The following is a 15,249-nucleotide window of genomic DNA, read 5'->3' as shown; positions in this document are numbered from 1 at the left end:
CATCAGAATCCTGAGGAACAAAAAATAAATTTCACCTTGTGGAATTTATCTTCATACACTTCCAGTTAGTATTGGGGGTGCGGGGGTGGGCGTGCATGAGTGGATGTTAAACCTGTGCATCTGTCTGTGCTCCGGGGTAGCTTTGGGTGGCATATTTTTCCAGCTTCTGTCCTTTACGGTGCAGACAAAGGTCAAAACTCCCATCCGCTTTGACAGGCAAACACTTTAAAGGGCTTCTACAAGAGGCAGGGAGTAGGGAGGACCTTTGATTTAAAGTTCAACATTTACATTTGTAATTTTGACTAATTTCTGTGCTCGCATTAGTTAAATTGAAATTGTTTAATGAGGATAAAACGAAAATTGATCATTAGGATTAATTTAACCTGATAGGCTTTGTGTGGCTTTCTAGACAAATATTATGAAATATAGTGATAATGGAGCATCGAGAGGCGTAATTTCACATGTTATAACAACTTTAATATCTGCCAGTTGTTCTCTCTGGTATCCAGATAGCTCTGAATGTTGCTATTTGTTACATCATTACTGTTCAGCTGGGTCATGCCATCTCTCCATTGGCCTCTTCCCAAATATTTTTTCCTGTCAAAGTCTAAAGATATACCAAATTCTCTTCGCCCCTCGCTCCTAATACCATCACTCCTCGCCTTTCCACAACCTCCACCTTCCTCCAGGAAGGCTCTTTGCTTGGCTCTTCCCCGTGGTCTTGCATCACAGTGACCTTTGTAAACCCAGAACTGTGGAATGACACTCCTTCTGGAATTCACTAAAGCACCTCAGTTCTGGGGTCAGTGCTGTCAAATCTGGACTGTCCTTTGCACCCTTTCCTGGCTGCTTGTTTTGCATAAGAACCAGGCACAGAATTAAGCTCCATAGTAAGATAAGGGATTGTAACCATTGGCTGACTCCCAGGGAGTGGGAGAGAGAAGGCAGCTTCTCCAAGTGCCTAACCTGCATCCAGGAAAGAGCTTGCCCTCTTCATCCTGTGCCTTCCATGAAGCTCCAGCCAATAGGCCTGCTTCCAAATCCGGTGCCCTCTGTTTTTTTAATATTGTCCAAGGATGAGGGACTTCCTGTTGTGGTTCAGCGGGTTAAGGACCGGACGTTGTCTCTGTGAAGATGCAGGTTCAATCCCTGGCCTGACTCAGTGTGATAATGATCTGGCATTGCCACACGCAGTGGCAGAGGTCACAGATGTGGCCCAGATCTGGTGTTGCCGTGGCTGTGGCGTAGACCACAGCTTCAGCTGGGTTTGTCCCCGGGCCCAGGAATTTCCATATGCCTCAGGTGCAGCTATAAAAAAGAAAAAAAAAAATTGTCAAAGAATGAGACTACTATTCTGCCATAAGATTCAGCATAAATGAAATAACATTAGAGCTGCATCTCTCTGCCAACACATGAATGAATGTAAAACTTTTTGAACTATCAAGTCAACTCTCGAATTAGTTTGTCTTCAAAAGAACTAAGATCTGCATGGGTAAATTAAGTTTTGAGGAAAATGTGCAAAGCATTTGAGTTTCAAATTCCTGCCATCCACCCTTTTTCCAGATTTACTCTTAAAAAACAAATGGCAGTTATGTTTGTTTCCTACAACACCTCTTAAGACAGAATTCCAAATGATGGTGGAGAATCAGTCAAAATTAGGTACATATTTATGATAAAGAAAGCAGAGAAATTAAAAACAAGAGAAAGAACACGTGATTCTCATTAATCTGGGATTGAGTGACCAATGGTATAAAGAGAGACTATCTCATATGCAAGTTATTATTGTTCCACAGCTTGGCTAGTCATTCCTGGCCAGAGGCTGAGAAACCCTTAGGGTTGTGAGCCCTGATTTCATTCAGTTGCCATAAGTCAACTGCTGCCCCCAAAGAAATGAATTTTATCATTGATCTCTACAGAATATCATCTACATGGATTCCACTTTTGTTCATGTCTTTGTCCAATAGAGGAACCTTATTCCTATGTTCACAGCAAAGGGTTTTGTTTGGAAACATATTCACAAATCCTTCATGTTTTTAGCATTTGAGCCAGGCCAAGTTCAAGGGCTTGAGAGAAAGAGGATATAACCGGCATCCTCATGCTGTTACTGTATTTATCCAGGAAGAGTGATTACCCATCATTGTCCTAGGCCAAGGAGCTATAAGGGCCGGCACATAGATGTGGTGTCTGCCTTCCCCATGTCAGAAAAGAATACACACACATGTATGCACAAAGCATCACCTTAGTTTAATAGCTTAGTTTAACTTAAAAGACAAAACACTTTCATGTTTACATATATTATTTCATTTCATCCGTGGAGTCACCATGCTAGGAGGGTGTTCTTGATCAGAGGTACAAACTGAGGCCAGATTCACTGTGGACTCAGTTCATCTACCCTGAGCCAGGTAGTTGCTTCTCTGAACCCGCACCCCTTCTGAACTGCTTATCTGCCTTTTCACCCATCCGTCACTCTGCGGGGAGGCAGCTGCTGAAGTTGCGGTACTGACAATGCCACAACCAGCAAGGCTGGCTCTGCTCTCCCCATCAGGAAAGAGCTGCTGCAGGTCAGAGATGCTGTAGAGGAATGCCCAGGTGTTGAAGCATTGCTTTATTATTGCTGTACCCACTTTCTTGCTGAACTCAAGTTCAGAGAAAAGTTGCGTGGCAGAGTCCCCGGTATTGATCGTCTGCTCTCCTTCCATTTCTGCCCACAAGGACCATCGCTGCTTTCTCCGAACCCCTGGACCCTTGCTTAGTAAGGAGATTGAGTCTTACCCTCACTCAAGAAACCCGATCTCTCCAGTGTGGTTTCTGTGAGCATCCCTACTTCAACCCTTTCTGGTTCTAAACCAAAAACTCACCATTTCTTCCTCTCTGGTATTAACTTCATTGGCTGGAAAATCCCTGAGATCTTTTCGACCTCAAAAATCCCTTAGGTTTTTTTCATAAACGTAATAAAAGATCCCTTCTGCGTTGGGGACATTTATCTTCATAACATTTTTAAACTGCATTTTTCAAGCCAGAGGAAGAGGTCACGAAAACCCTACATCTTATATCTGGAGAGAATAAATATGCATTGACCACTTTCCACAAAGAGTGGAAAATGATAGCAGAGAAATCCACAGTCATGACTGTGGAATTCTACAAGATGCATCTAGAATCTTTTTAACTGGAATGTTAACCCGAAAGCCTTATTGGGAAAATTAAGAGGATTCAGGTCTCTAGGCCAGCTTTGTCTTTTTCTCTTTCTTTGACTTTACAGTAAATCTGAGGAAACTTTTAATACTAAGGCTCCGTGTTGCCTGGCCTCTGAGTCTAAAATGCCTGAGAAAGCACTGCAGATTCCAACTGTAAAGCATTCCTTCCCCAAGCCTTGGAAACTAGTGTACTAAGGCCGGCAGAGTTCAGAGGGAGCACATGTAAATGAGGCTCCGTTATAAACTCCTGAGGAGTGTTTTATTTAGTTTAAACCTGAACTTGAACTCGTAAACGTGTTCCTGGAGAACAACACAGAAGGCTGATGCGGTAGAACAGGAAGCCATATTTCAGCTCAGACAATTCACTTCTTTAAAAGAAGGAAAAGTCTTCAAGTATTTTTTTTTTTTTTTAACTGAAGAGCCTTTAGGATAGAACAAGGTGGTATCTCTTCAAGATTTTTGTGATCGTAGAATCAGAAGGAAAGTTAAGACGTGGCATTTGAATTTGCCACCATTCTTGCAAAATGAGTGATAGGATCTCCTAGCCACATGGTGACTTCACAAGAGAAAAGCACATTGAAAGAGCCCACGAACATAAAACCATCATCCAATCTGTAAATGGTTTCATTAACATACGATAAAGTGGAGTTCGCGTCGTGGCACCTTGGAAACGAATCTGACCAGGAACCCTGAGGTTGCGGGTTTGATCCCTGGCCTCGCTCAGGGGGTTAAGGATCCGGTGTTGCCGTGAGCTGTGGTGTAGGCCGGCGGCTACAGCTCCCATTTGACCCCTAGCCTGGGAACCTCCGTATGCTGCGGGAGCGGCCCTAAAAAGGACACAAGACAAAAAATAAAAATAAAAAATTATATATATAATAAAGCAATAGGTGAGGAGTGGAACCGTTCCCAATTAGCACTGTGTATATGGGTTCTGAGTTTGTTCCTACGTCTCAGTTACTAGGAAAGTACTATCAAGTAGAGTTCGTCTGAAAACAAAGTAGGTGATTTTGTTCCCATGCTTGATTTTACAAGACACATCCTCAGATGCGTCTGCAGTAATTTTTGCTTAAGAGATCACCATCTTTAAAGTCATGACCACAAAGGTAAGAATGAATTAAATTTTCCATGTTGGAAAATCCCACCTTTCTCGAAGAAGCATAGATTCCTGACAGGGAAGGCAAGTAGCTCTGCTGATCCCAGTATTACATTCATGGCCACATCATCGATGGCATCCTTGACAGAGACCGTTAACACCGTGGGATTTCACCTTCGTGAACTTGCCTACCCAACCCCACCAAGAAGCTTCCTCACCCACCTCCCCTGGAAATATTCAGGAAGAGTCTAATTGTGTGTAGTAGTGAATATTGCTTAGCGGTGAATTTAATCTACAAATTTAGAAGGAAATAAATCTGAACATAAAAAGCATTTGCTGTTTCAGCATTTAAAAGAAAAAAAAGTACTATCGTTCGAAACTGCCGACTCCCCCATGTGGGTTTGTTTTGCAAGTCACGTCTTAACAAAGACAAGTTTTGTTGCCATAAAACCCTAAATCCTACCACATTTTCAGAAGGAGGAGGAAAGCATTGTTCACTGATCCCTGGTTTGTGCTTGTGGGGATGTCACATAGGCGCTTGCCTGGGCTCAGGGAAATCGTTGCATTTTTATCCATGGCATTTGGCTCCGATGAAACCCCGACCGCATCCCATGACGTCTGCATCACACCGATGCCCCCCATAATGAGGCTGCTCATATTTTTTGGCCAGTGTTCCAAAGTTTTGTCTCTTTATGGTTGTTATTTGGCCCCCTAAATATCGTAATAACGTGTGTACCGAGGCCTGTTTTGTGGGTCAGTAAAGTTGGACCCCTGACGTCACCCAAACTAGAATTTAGACCTCTGACTTTTTCCATGCTCAAGCTCTTTCTAGCCTCAGTGAGCGATATGAACAGTTGTATCGCTGCCAGCATATTGCCTGTACAGTGAACAAGGAAAAGATGACTCCTGGACCAGTAAAATCAATACAAGTATAGGAGGAGTTCCCATCCTGGCGCAGCGGAAACGAATCCGACTGGGGAACCATGAGATTTCGGGTTTGATCCCTGGCCTCACTCAGTGGGTTAAGGATCTGGCATTGCCGCGAGCTATGGTGTAGGTTGAAGGTGTGGCTCAGATCCCGCGTTGCTGTGGCTGTGGTGTAGGCTAGGGACTACAGCTCTGATTCGACCCCTCGCCTGGGCACCTCCATATGCCGTGGGTATGGCCCTAAAACGAAAAAGGACAAATAAATAAATAAATAAATAAATATATTTTTTTTAAAGTATAGGAATAGGATCATTGTAGTATAACCAGAGTGATCTAAGTCCCAGGGCAGGCGGTGACCGAGCTGAGACTTGAACCAGGGCCTCTGCCTCACAGCCCAGGGCTGAGTTGCATCTTACTCTACTCTAGCTCCCTTCTTCCCTGAGTCTGAGAGCAGAGCTGCTGCAACCTCCTCTGCATTCTGTCCAGAACCCACCTCTGCGCCTCATGTCTCTGGCTCACTGCAGAAGCCTCCATCCCAGCTGCCAGGCCCGGTGGTTGTGGTTGCAGTCGAGTGTGCCCTCTTCCTTCCTCTCTTCATCCCGTGAATGGAGTTGGGAGGATTTCTGGTTTGCACAGCCTTTGAGAGAGTCAGGGTCTGCCCTCAGTCCTGTGGGGGCTCAGACCAGGTGGAGAGGAAGAGAGAGATTGACTGGAGGGGTGGGAGGAGGCAGGCGAGGGGTCGGGAAGGACAGGAGGAAGGACCCTGGACAGGGAACAGGGGACGATGAAAGGGGTCAGAGGCAAAGACCTGAGCTCAGGGCCACGCAGGGAAGCACCAGAGCGGGTGGGAATGGGCACAGGTGACAGGGGGCATCCAGTGCCTAAAGGGCTCCTTGGCTGAAAAGGCTAGTTTGGGAATCCATTTCTGGCCAAGTAGCAGGTCTGCTGTCACTCTCTTGCAGGATGTCTCTGGGAGACTTTCTGAAATGGCCAGACTTGTTACTTCGATGTTATTTTCCCTCTACTGGACTTTACCTGCACAACTGGAGCGTTACATCTACATGATAAATCCACTGTGCACCTGTGTTTGGGAAGAGCTTTTCAACTTTGGGGGAAGAGCAGGCGTGGGGAAGCCCTCGGTGGCACGATTATTGTAATGCGGCCACGCTCGGCTGAGCACCGACTTCCACTCCCACGCCTTTCTTTTTAAATCAGAAAGGTTACCTCCCTGGGCCACCTTTGGGCCAGCCCCAAGTGTGACTGTCTGCACTTGTTAGACGACAGGCATTTAATTAAAATTGGAATCTGATGTGTAGAAAACATACATTTTTTTCTCATTTCATAGCTCCCCGGGAAATCATATTCTCTTCCTGCCCCTGCTCCCTTCAACTTTCCCCACCACCAAAAAAAAAAAAAAAAGGAAAAGAAAGGAAAGACACACTCGGGGAAAGATTATTTTAATGTTGAAAATCAAAACTTACAAAGAGCCAGGCTGCCTTCTTTATTTGGGGAGGGGGGAGCGGACATTAGCCAATAAGAAAGCCTGTATTGTGTCTTCAGACCAGAGCCAGCTTTTTTTATGGCTAACTTCCCACGTGGAAAAAGGGTCATCCCATTTCAGAGCATTAAAATAGAGTGTTTCATGAACCCATAAGTAAAATCATTCATCTTACTTCTGTGCAGTAAAAGGGGTTGCCTGATGCCTTCTGTTATTTGGTTGGACTTTGCAAAATTGAAAACATTAAAAAAAAAAAAAAAAGCAGACACAGGGCCCTTGCGAAAAAACCTACCACCGAACACCCTCGCCCTGGCGTTTGCCACAGCCAAGCCACCCAGTGCACTGTCTGGGCTCCACCCAGAGCATGCGGCAGTGCCATCGTGGGCAGATAGATCGGAACTCTGGACGATTTCATCGGGTCGTTGTCCCCTTAATCTCCACGCTGCACCTCAGATCTCAAGCAGCTTCCGCGGTGGTGTGGGCTCACTTTAATGGACAGAATCTATTTTTCATGAAAAAGCAGGAAATAAGCTGTCTCCTTCATAAAAAGATTTACAAAATGTAATCATTGTGGAAATATTCCCTTTGAACTGCCGTGTCCGCGGGGGTCTCCGGCTCCCAGAGCCCTGCTTCATTACAACCCCTCGCAAGCGGCTCCAGAAGGGCAGGTACACTGGTGGTGCCCGGCTTTGATGTCTTGAATGAATGAAAGAAAAGCACAATAAAAAAGAGCTGTTGATCAAGCATAAAATACTCTTTAAGCTGACAGAATAGCAGCGTTAACACACCCTAAGCTGCTTTTCGTTTTTCCCTTTTTTCCTCACATTTTCCTGTGCTTTGTGTACAGTGGGGGTTTGTATTTTATAAGAAGTCTCTGATCTATGTAGTATGCCATTCGCTAACAAAAACCAAAATAGGATTGTTGCTGTCCCACTTGGTTGCCTGACTACTCTCTCCCCCGCTCCCCCCCAACCCCCGGTTCCCCTCTCCCGCCTCACCCCCAACTTCCAAGGCGTGCAGTTCAGCCTTGCAAGGCAAGGGCCCAAATGCCTTTCATAAACTTGAGCCAGTTCCTTTTGTGCGGTTGGTTTCGCTGCTCTGATTTTAATACCGCAATTAAAGACAGATTTTTATTTTCTCAAGAACTTTCTCTTGCAACTGGGGAAATGGAACTGACACAGCTGCTACTTTTAACTAAGAAATTATATCATTAAATAAGAGAAAGTCGCCTTGGTGAGCGATGCCTTTCCAAGGGAACTGGTCCTCCATAGGTCTCCTGTGGACCTTTAAAAAACGCCTGTATACACTGTATGTTTGGAGAACTATTTATCCCGGTTTTGGGTTTTCTATCCTTGTCTCTCTGCAGGCATTAGCTCAGTCAGTTCTCACAAAAGCTGATCAAGTTACCTCCAATTGCACAGAGTCTAAAACTCAGACCCAGAGGTGCTAACTTAACCTAAGCTCAATTAACTAGCACGTAACAGGGTACTAGTTAAGTGATGGGATTCTGTTAACTCTTGACTCCAGAGCCCAAGCTCTTAGCGCACGCGATGCACACAGCCCTCCAGGAAGTCTGCAGAGCCAAGTTGAGTGGGCCAGAGTGCAGTTTTTAATTCAGAAGTCTTTGGTTTCACGAGGTAAAAGATTACTTGATACAAATGTAAAGGGAGATCCAAAAAAGAACTGTACTGAATGGTGAGGCAGACACCAGGGCAAGCTGGAATGCCATGAGAGAGTCTGACTCTGGAACAGGAGTCGGAATAATTGGATTGTGTGTGTACTCTCCAGGTTTGGAGGTGCTGCATGGCTTATTGGGTAAAAAGATTAGTGTTTTCCCGTCTTGAGGTTTGAACCAAAGAGAGGTCTTGGCCGGGAGCAGCACGGTCACTCTCCAGGGAGTGGTGGTTTGGACGACTCCTCTGTGCTCGTAGTAAGTAGGCAGCAGTCCACGTCACAAAACTATTGCACATGCTGCGGACGCAGTCAGCTGCCGTTGGCCCTGTCGCAAGAGCTCTTCAGTCAGAACGGCCCGGGGTCGCCCATGGAGCCCTGTGTCTCCCTGGGGAGAGCACCTGCCACTTGGGGAAACGTGGACATGAGGCGAGAGCATGGATGTGGCACAGCCACGCTAGAAGCCACCCATCTACAGGCCTTGTTGGGTAACTGACCTCAGGCTTCGGGAACCTTGGAGATGCCTCGTTTCTTTCTTGCATCCTTTATTCAACAGTATTTATTCAGCCACTAGGCAAGACACTGGCCTGGTGCCTTCTTGCCACATAGAAGAAGACAGTCCATTTTCTTGGGGGGAAAAGCAGGTAATTACAGTTCAGTAACCGTGACAGAGGTAAACCCAAGACTAAAGGCCTAGAGAAAAACCCCTTGGAAAAAGGGACTTAGTCTGAGAACGCAAGGACTAACAAGTGTTAGCAAAGCCAAGGAGAGGGGCACAGCTGTGCCAAGGCCCAGCAGGGAGAAAGCATTTGACTTGGGGGCACCTGGAAGACGTTGAAGACAGCCCAGGTGTTGGGTGCAAGCAGTGAAGAGATAAGGCCGCAAAGGTAAGCAGGGGCCAATCACGGCCCATTAACATTTTAATAGCTTCCTGTACAATAAACAAGTCTTGGTTTAGCGTTATTGAAAACAGGCTTTCTTTAATTAACAAAATCAGGCAAGAAAAGTGACTGCAGAGATCTAATCCCCATGGCTGGCAATACCATAACTGACACCTGGGGACGCCGTGTCACCTTTGTCAGAAGAAAGCGGTGTCAGACACTGCAGAATGGAGTTCCCGTCGTGGCTGAGTGGTAACGAACCTGATTAGTATACATGAGGACTGGGGTTCGATCCCTGGCCTCGCTCAGTAGGTTAAGGATCCCGCATTGCTGTGGCTGTGGCGTAGGCCAGCAACTGCAGCTCTGTTTCGACCCCTCCCCTGGAAACTTCCATATGCCATGGGTGTGGCCCTAAAAAGAAAAGAAAAGAAACTTCAGAACGGCCCTCACAGTAGCCCTCTGGGGGCCCAAGGACAGAGACCTGCTCCCTGGAAATCACACCACTGGTCTGGAAAAAGTGAGACTCGGTTCTGGGTCCCTCAGACACTGGATACGCAGCCTCACCAGCTGGCATATATTTTTAAAGATCCTACTGGGAGAAAAGCAGGGGTAGCTGGTACCTTGAAAGACAGAGAAGTCTACAATCCAGCATCTGCTTTCCGTAGGACAGCTCCTTAAGTGCAGGTACCATATTTGTTGTACTTGTTCTGTCCCCAGAGCCTGGCATACAAAGCATACAGTAGGATGCTAATATTTTGCTGAAAAAATGAAGTACTCCAAAGCGGTGTCACCTAACGTGGGAAACCAGGAGTGTGCCCAAAGGCCCTGTCCCTTTCCACTGTCTTGGAAGAGGGTGGGGAGGACGAGCAGGTTTCTCACTGATTTGCCAAGGACGGCTCGACAGTGGGCTTGAGCTCATCCAAATAAGAGCAGGAAGCCAAATATGAGTAACTGGATTAGCGTGACCCAGCAGAGATAGCATCTCCTCAAGAGAGACGTCGAAACACTGACCCCAACTCCTGCAGTACTGGTTGGCAGCATCCTCTTTGGGGGCTGACGGGGGTAGGAAGGAGTGGGAGAGTCCGGGCAGAGGCCTCAGTGTTTGCATGTTTCTGTTTTCTGTGCGTGGATGTCCTTAAATAACCCACCTTGCCCAGAGAAGAAAGCAAAGTGTCACACCCAGTTCTGGATTCCACATTAACAACCTCCTTCCGCAGTGTTCAACTTTGCCCTTGAGGCCTTTTGTTTAACTTTTTAACTTGAAAAACAGATTCTGCTGCGTCACACTCTGTTCCACCCCCCCCCCCCACCCCCACCCAGGACCCTCTCCTTTTTTTTTTTTTTTCCCATTTGGGTTAAAATAAAATACAGCTATCTCCAACAGACTTGTATTCCCTTTTGTTTCTAAAATACACATCCTACCCTCTTGGTGAACAGAGTGCATTAAAAGCCTTTTTGAAAGTTGTTATTCACGTTAGAATGTGGTGTTAACTTAGAAGTTGAGTCTTCATCAACTTTGGCTTACACACACTCAGGACCAAATTTTTGCGAAACAGCCTCCGTTTGCTAATGCCTCTCCCTGCAGCATAAGAAAGGAAAGAGACTGCACTGTCAAAGGTTATCTCCTGCCACCTCAGGCTTCCTGCTTAGGAGGCAGCCGGATAGATATTGTTTATGGTTCATAAAACCTGACTACTGTGAGTATTCCAGAATCCTGGCAGAATGGGATTCGAACTTTCATGGAGCTGTAAATTAAGGAGCTGGAAGTGTGATAAAACTCCTTAGAGAATGGTGTGGGGGGTCGGGGGGGGGAGTTGTGCTGCAATGGTTAAATGAAATTTTATAAGCACATTGAATGTGGAGCTGTTTTGCATTACATGAGTCGAATACCTTAGAGACGCCACATCTGCAGGCACTTTATTAAATCCTTAGTCAGCACTTTCCAACCTGATGAGATTACTTCTTCATTTGACTGGAGAAAAGGAAAGCTGAGCTCTGGTCCTGGACTGCAGATTTCTTTTGATGTTTCACCTTGAACACGGAGAGAGGACAATTACCCTCCCCACCCCCGCCTCCCCACCTCCCCAGCACATCCCAAACTGTAGGAATTGGGAATGTAACACAGTAATTTTACTTTAACTCAAGCCTTCGTGGGAGTGTGGATTTATGGACCTCCAAAACAACGACAGCTGAGGGTTCCCAAGGAAAAAAAGCCAGATCAAAGCTCTGTGTTTACTTCCTTAATGTAAATGTATCAAGATAACATCATCCTATATTGTATTGTAATACTGGACCTCACTGCAGATAAGAGACAGAGATGCCTTTGTAGTTCATCTGATACAGCAGGTTAGATTAAGGGGCTATAAAATAGGAAGGCAGAAACCATATGAAACCTAAGCTTATGTCAGTAAATATCTGAAGACAATTTTTTTTGTCTTTTTGTCTCTTTTAGGGCCACACCTGCGGTATATGGGGGTTCCCAGGCTAGGGGTCAAATCAGAGCTGTAGCCCACAGTCACAGCAACACGGGATCCTTAACCCACTGAGTGAGGCCAGGGATCAAACCCGCGTCCTCATGGGTGCTAGTCAGGTTCGTTAACTGCTGAGCCATGACGGGAACTCCTGAAGACAATTGTTTGACTCTCCATAAATGAATTCTGTCTAATGGGTAACGTGGCAATATTTCCCCAGTGATTTGCTCCTCAGATTCAACGATTTAACGATCTCAGATTTCTTTCCTATTTTTCTTGTATGACCCAAGGAGAAAATGCCCAGAATTACTCGTCAAGTAATGTTTTGAAACTTGCACTACTTGAATATTAGACTTTGAGAAAATATCACAAGAAAAAAGAGTGGGCTTTTCCAAACATTATCTTGTCCATTTGATGTTATTCGTAGTTCATGGCAGTTCTTAGAAATCAAGTGGTTTACGCACGTGCAAGCAGCATGCTCATCATAATGGAATTAGAAGCGTCTTCAGCGGCAAACTGGTCACGAGAACATTCGATGAAATGGATGGATTCTTTAAAATATGCATGTTTATCTGCCATCTCTCCAAATAGATGATTTAATCAAAGAGCCCTCATTCCAGAAAAAAAAAAATTTCCCTGTGTAGTTCCCCTAACTGGCTGACTTCCCGTTCTGGAAAGCCTTGGTCAAGTTGCTGGGTTAATTGTCCTGAAGATTAGTGGAAAGTCGAAATAAGGACTAATGGTCAAATTATAGGAGTGGAAAAGTTTAAGAATAGGTTTTGGTTTGGGCCTGAAAGGGTTAATTAAGTTTTTTTCACGGGTTATTAAAGACCCCCAACCCAGGCCTTCAGGAGTCATATTGACACCCCACCCCAGGGCAACTCGCTCCTCTACTGACATGTTGCTGGTCAGAGCACAATAGCCTTCTGTGTCTGCAAATCATTGCTAAAATCATCTCAAGGAAAAAAAAAAAAAAAAAAAGTTTGAAAGCTTTAACATTAGACAAAAGCCCAAGAGCTGCAGTGCGCAGCTCAAAAACCCGGAGTCAGCAACTTCTATTGATTAAAAACTAACCTTTAAAGTAACTCTGAGAGTGTGTGGTTAGCATTTAAATTTAAACATGTCATGAGTTGATTTGTGTTACTGAATACCAACTCAGAAGGAGTAACATTCACATCGCATTTTTTTTCTAATTCCCTTAAGCAGCTAAAGTATTTCATGAAATGTCAATAGGGCAAAAGAAAAGGGAGGGGGGGCGATGCTGGGCCTTATAGTTTTCTTTCCCATGCAAATATTCATCCCCCCCTCCAAAGAAAAGTGTGGAGAGTGAAACACAATAATTAGTCCTTTGTCTAACTTTCCCAAGTGCCCGAGAAAGACAGATTAATTAAATATACAACAGTGTTGGTTTTTGGAGTGGGGGTCTTGCTTGCTGTGTAGGTCATAAATTAGGCAGAATAAATACTTCAGTGTGTGTGCAGTGGGCCTCCTACGTCAGAGCCACTGGAAGGTTGGTGGGAGGAGAGCGGAGGGTTTCTTGCTAATGATAGTCACGTCTGGGTCTGTCTGGTTGCTCTTAGCAACCAGACATGATGTAACACCAGGATGAACTTGAACTTGGGGGACTTGAAAAGAGAACAATAGACCAGAGCAATCAATAAAGCCTATTTCAGTGAAGGATTACAGAGCTGCTCTGGGGTAACCTTGTCGGCAAGGCACACACTGAATAGTAAGATGTGTGAAGAAACTTTTTTTTCCCCCCTTCGCTTTGCTTTTTAAGAGAAGTGTAGAGGCACTGCAGATTTTTGTCGAGCACTGAGGTTGTGTCCAGAAACTGTGTTATGGGAAACTGCTCCCCCTGCTGACTCACTGCGTCCCAGGCGCTTGCTTCAAGACGGAAGGCAGTGCAGTGTCAGATTGGAGAAGTCTGGAGTTTCACAACTTACTGAGAAAGTGTGAGAACAAAAATTGTAAGCATTGTTGCCTGCACCCAAAGTTTGAGACAGTTTTGTTAAAGAGAGAACGCGGCCCTGCCTTTGCTGTCCCGGAGGCGCACGAGAAATACAGTTTGGACTCAGACTCCCTCTTCCTCTCTTTCCCCCTCTTCTTTCTTTTGTCCGATTTAGGCAGCGTGTATTTGCCAAGATGATTTCCTTTCAGGACACAAGAGGCTTTATTGTGTTCCTCCAAGCATGTGGTCAAAGAATAACATCTAAAAGTATACAGGATGAGCAGTTTTTCGGGTGGTTCCCCCCCCCCCCCCAGGTCTTCTGGAAATCAAAGGTAGCTTGTGTGACCAGGAAATAGTATCCCACCCTCCATGTGGCTATCATTTTGCCATTTAACCTGGGATCAAATAAGTCGTTGCTTTACCTAACTGAATCTCTTGAACAGCAGATGAGCCTACATCTGACCGAATCAACCCAAATGTAACCCTTTCTGATACTGTCAGCTCAGAGAGGTTGGAAGCATTCACTTTTGCGGGAGGTTGATGATTGTTTTCTACGAGTGTTGATAATCGTGGTGAATTTGGTAGGGTATCTCTGGAGGAATGTTGGCAAAAGCCATACACTTTTTTACTTCACTTGAGAAGCTGACTCTGGTATTAGACCATAATTTGTCACATAATCGGTCCCTTTGTTTAGCTAACAGAGAAAAAAGTGCTGGCATATAAAGTGATGTATCACCAGATTATTGCCCAAAGCTAATTACCTAAGGATTTGTGAAAGGGAAGGTAACTGGTAACTGGGCCCAGCAGGTATATGGACGGCTCTAAATAAATGTCAAATGAACAAAAGCATGAACGAGAGCTAGTGCAGGTGCCCTCAATTTTTTTTTCCTTTGGAAATCACAGTAGCTAATCAGGTGACATCTTGATACCACTATTATATGTCATTTTTTGAAAACATTATGTTAGAAATATTTAGCTGAGAGGAGCATTTTACATCATAAAATCTACCTCTTGCACAGCTAAGGAGGTTAAGCATAAGAGATGCTGTGACTTGTCCGAAATCACCCAGGGTTCTTGGTTCAGCACTTTTTCTCCTTTAGCCCCACTTGCTCTTATATCACTCTTGGTCATCTATGCCTGTTGAGAGAATGTTGTAATACCCTCTCATAGAAAAGATGTTGTGAAATTCATCAGAGAATACATTAATCACAACCCCAAGTCTCTCCCCTCACCCATTCTCTACTCATTCACCTCTTCTTTGTTGAGCTTCTATTCCAGGCACTGTGCTAGGCACCGAGGGGTCCGTGAAAAACCAGATGATCAAGGAATTCCCACTGTGGCTCAGTGGAAATAAAATAAACCCAACTAGTATCCATGAGGATGTGGGTTCCGATCCCTGGCCTTGCTCATTGGGTTAAGGATCCAGCGTTGTTGTGAGCTTTGGTGTAGGTCACAGACGCGGCTTGGTTCTGGTATTGCTGTGGCTGTGGCTGCAGCTCCAATTTGACCCCTAACCTGGGAACTTCCATATGCCTTAGATGCGGCCCTGAAAAAAAAGAGAGA

The 15,249-nt window shown here is 45.1% G+C and overlaps 1 protein-coding gene across 6 annotated transcripts in view; it reads left to right on the top strand.

Annotated features, from left to right (window-relative positions):
• Positions 1 to 15,249, top strand: part of NFIA (nuclear factor I A) — a 403,238-nt gene that overhangs the window by 380,242 nt on the left and 7,747 nt on the right. The gene's annotated exons all lie outside the window — the stretch shown is intronic.

The sequence above is a fragment of the Phacochoerus africanus genome, chromosome 8 (assembly GCF_016906955.1).
Source record: "Phacochoerus africanus isolate WHEZ1 chromosome 8, ROS_Pafr_v1, whole genome shotgun sequence".
Classification (NCBI taxonomy): domain Eukaryota; kingdom Metazoa; phylum Chordata; class Mammalia; order Artiodactyla; family Suidae; genus Phacochoerus; species Phacochoerus africanus.
Note: the sequence above shows the minus strand (reverse complement) of the source record. Positions and strands in the feature narration are given on the sequence as shown.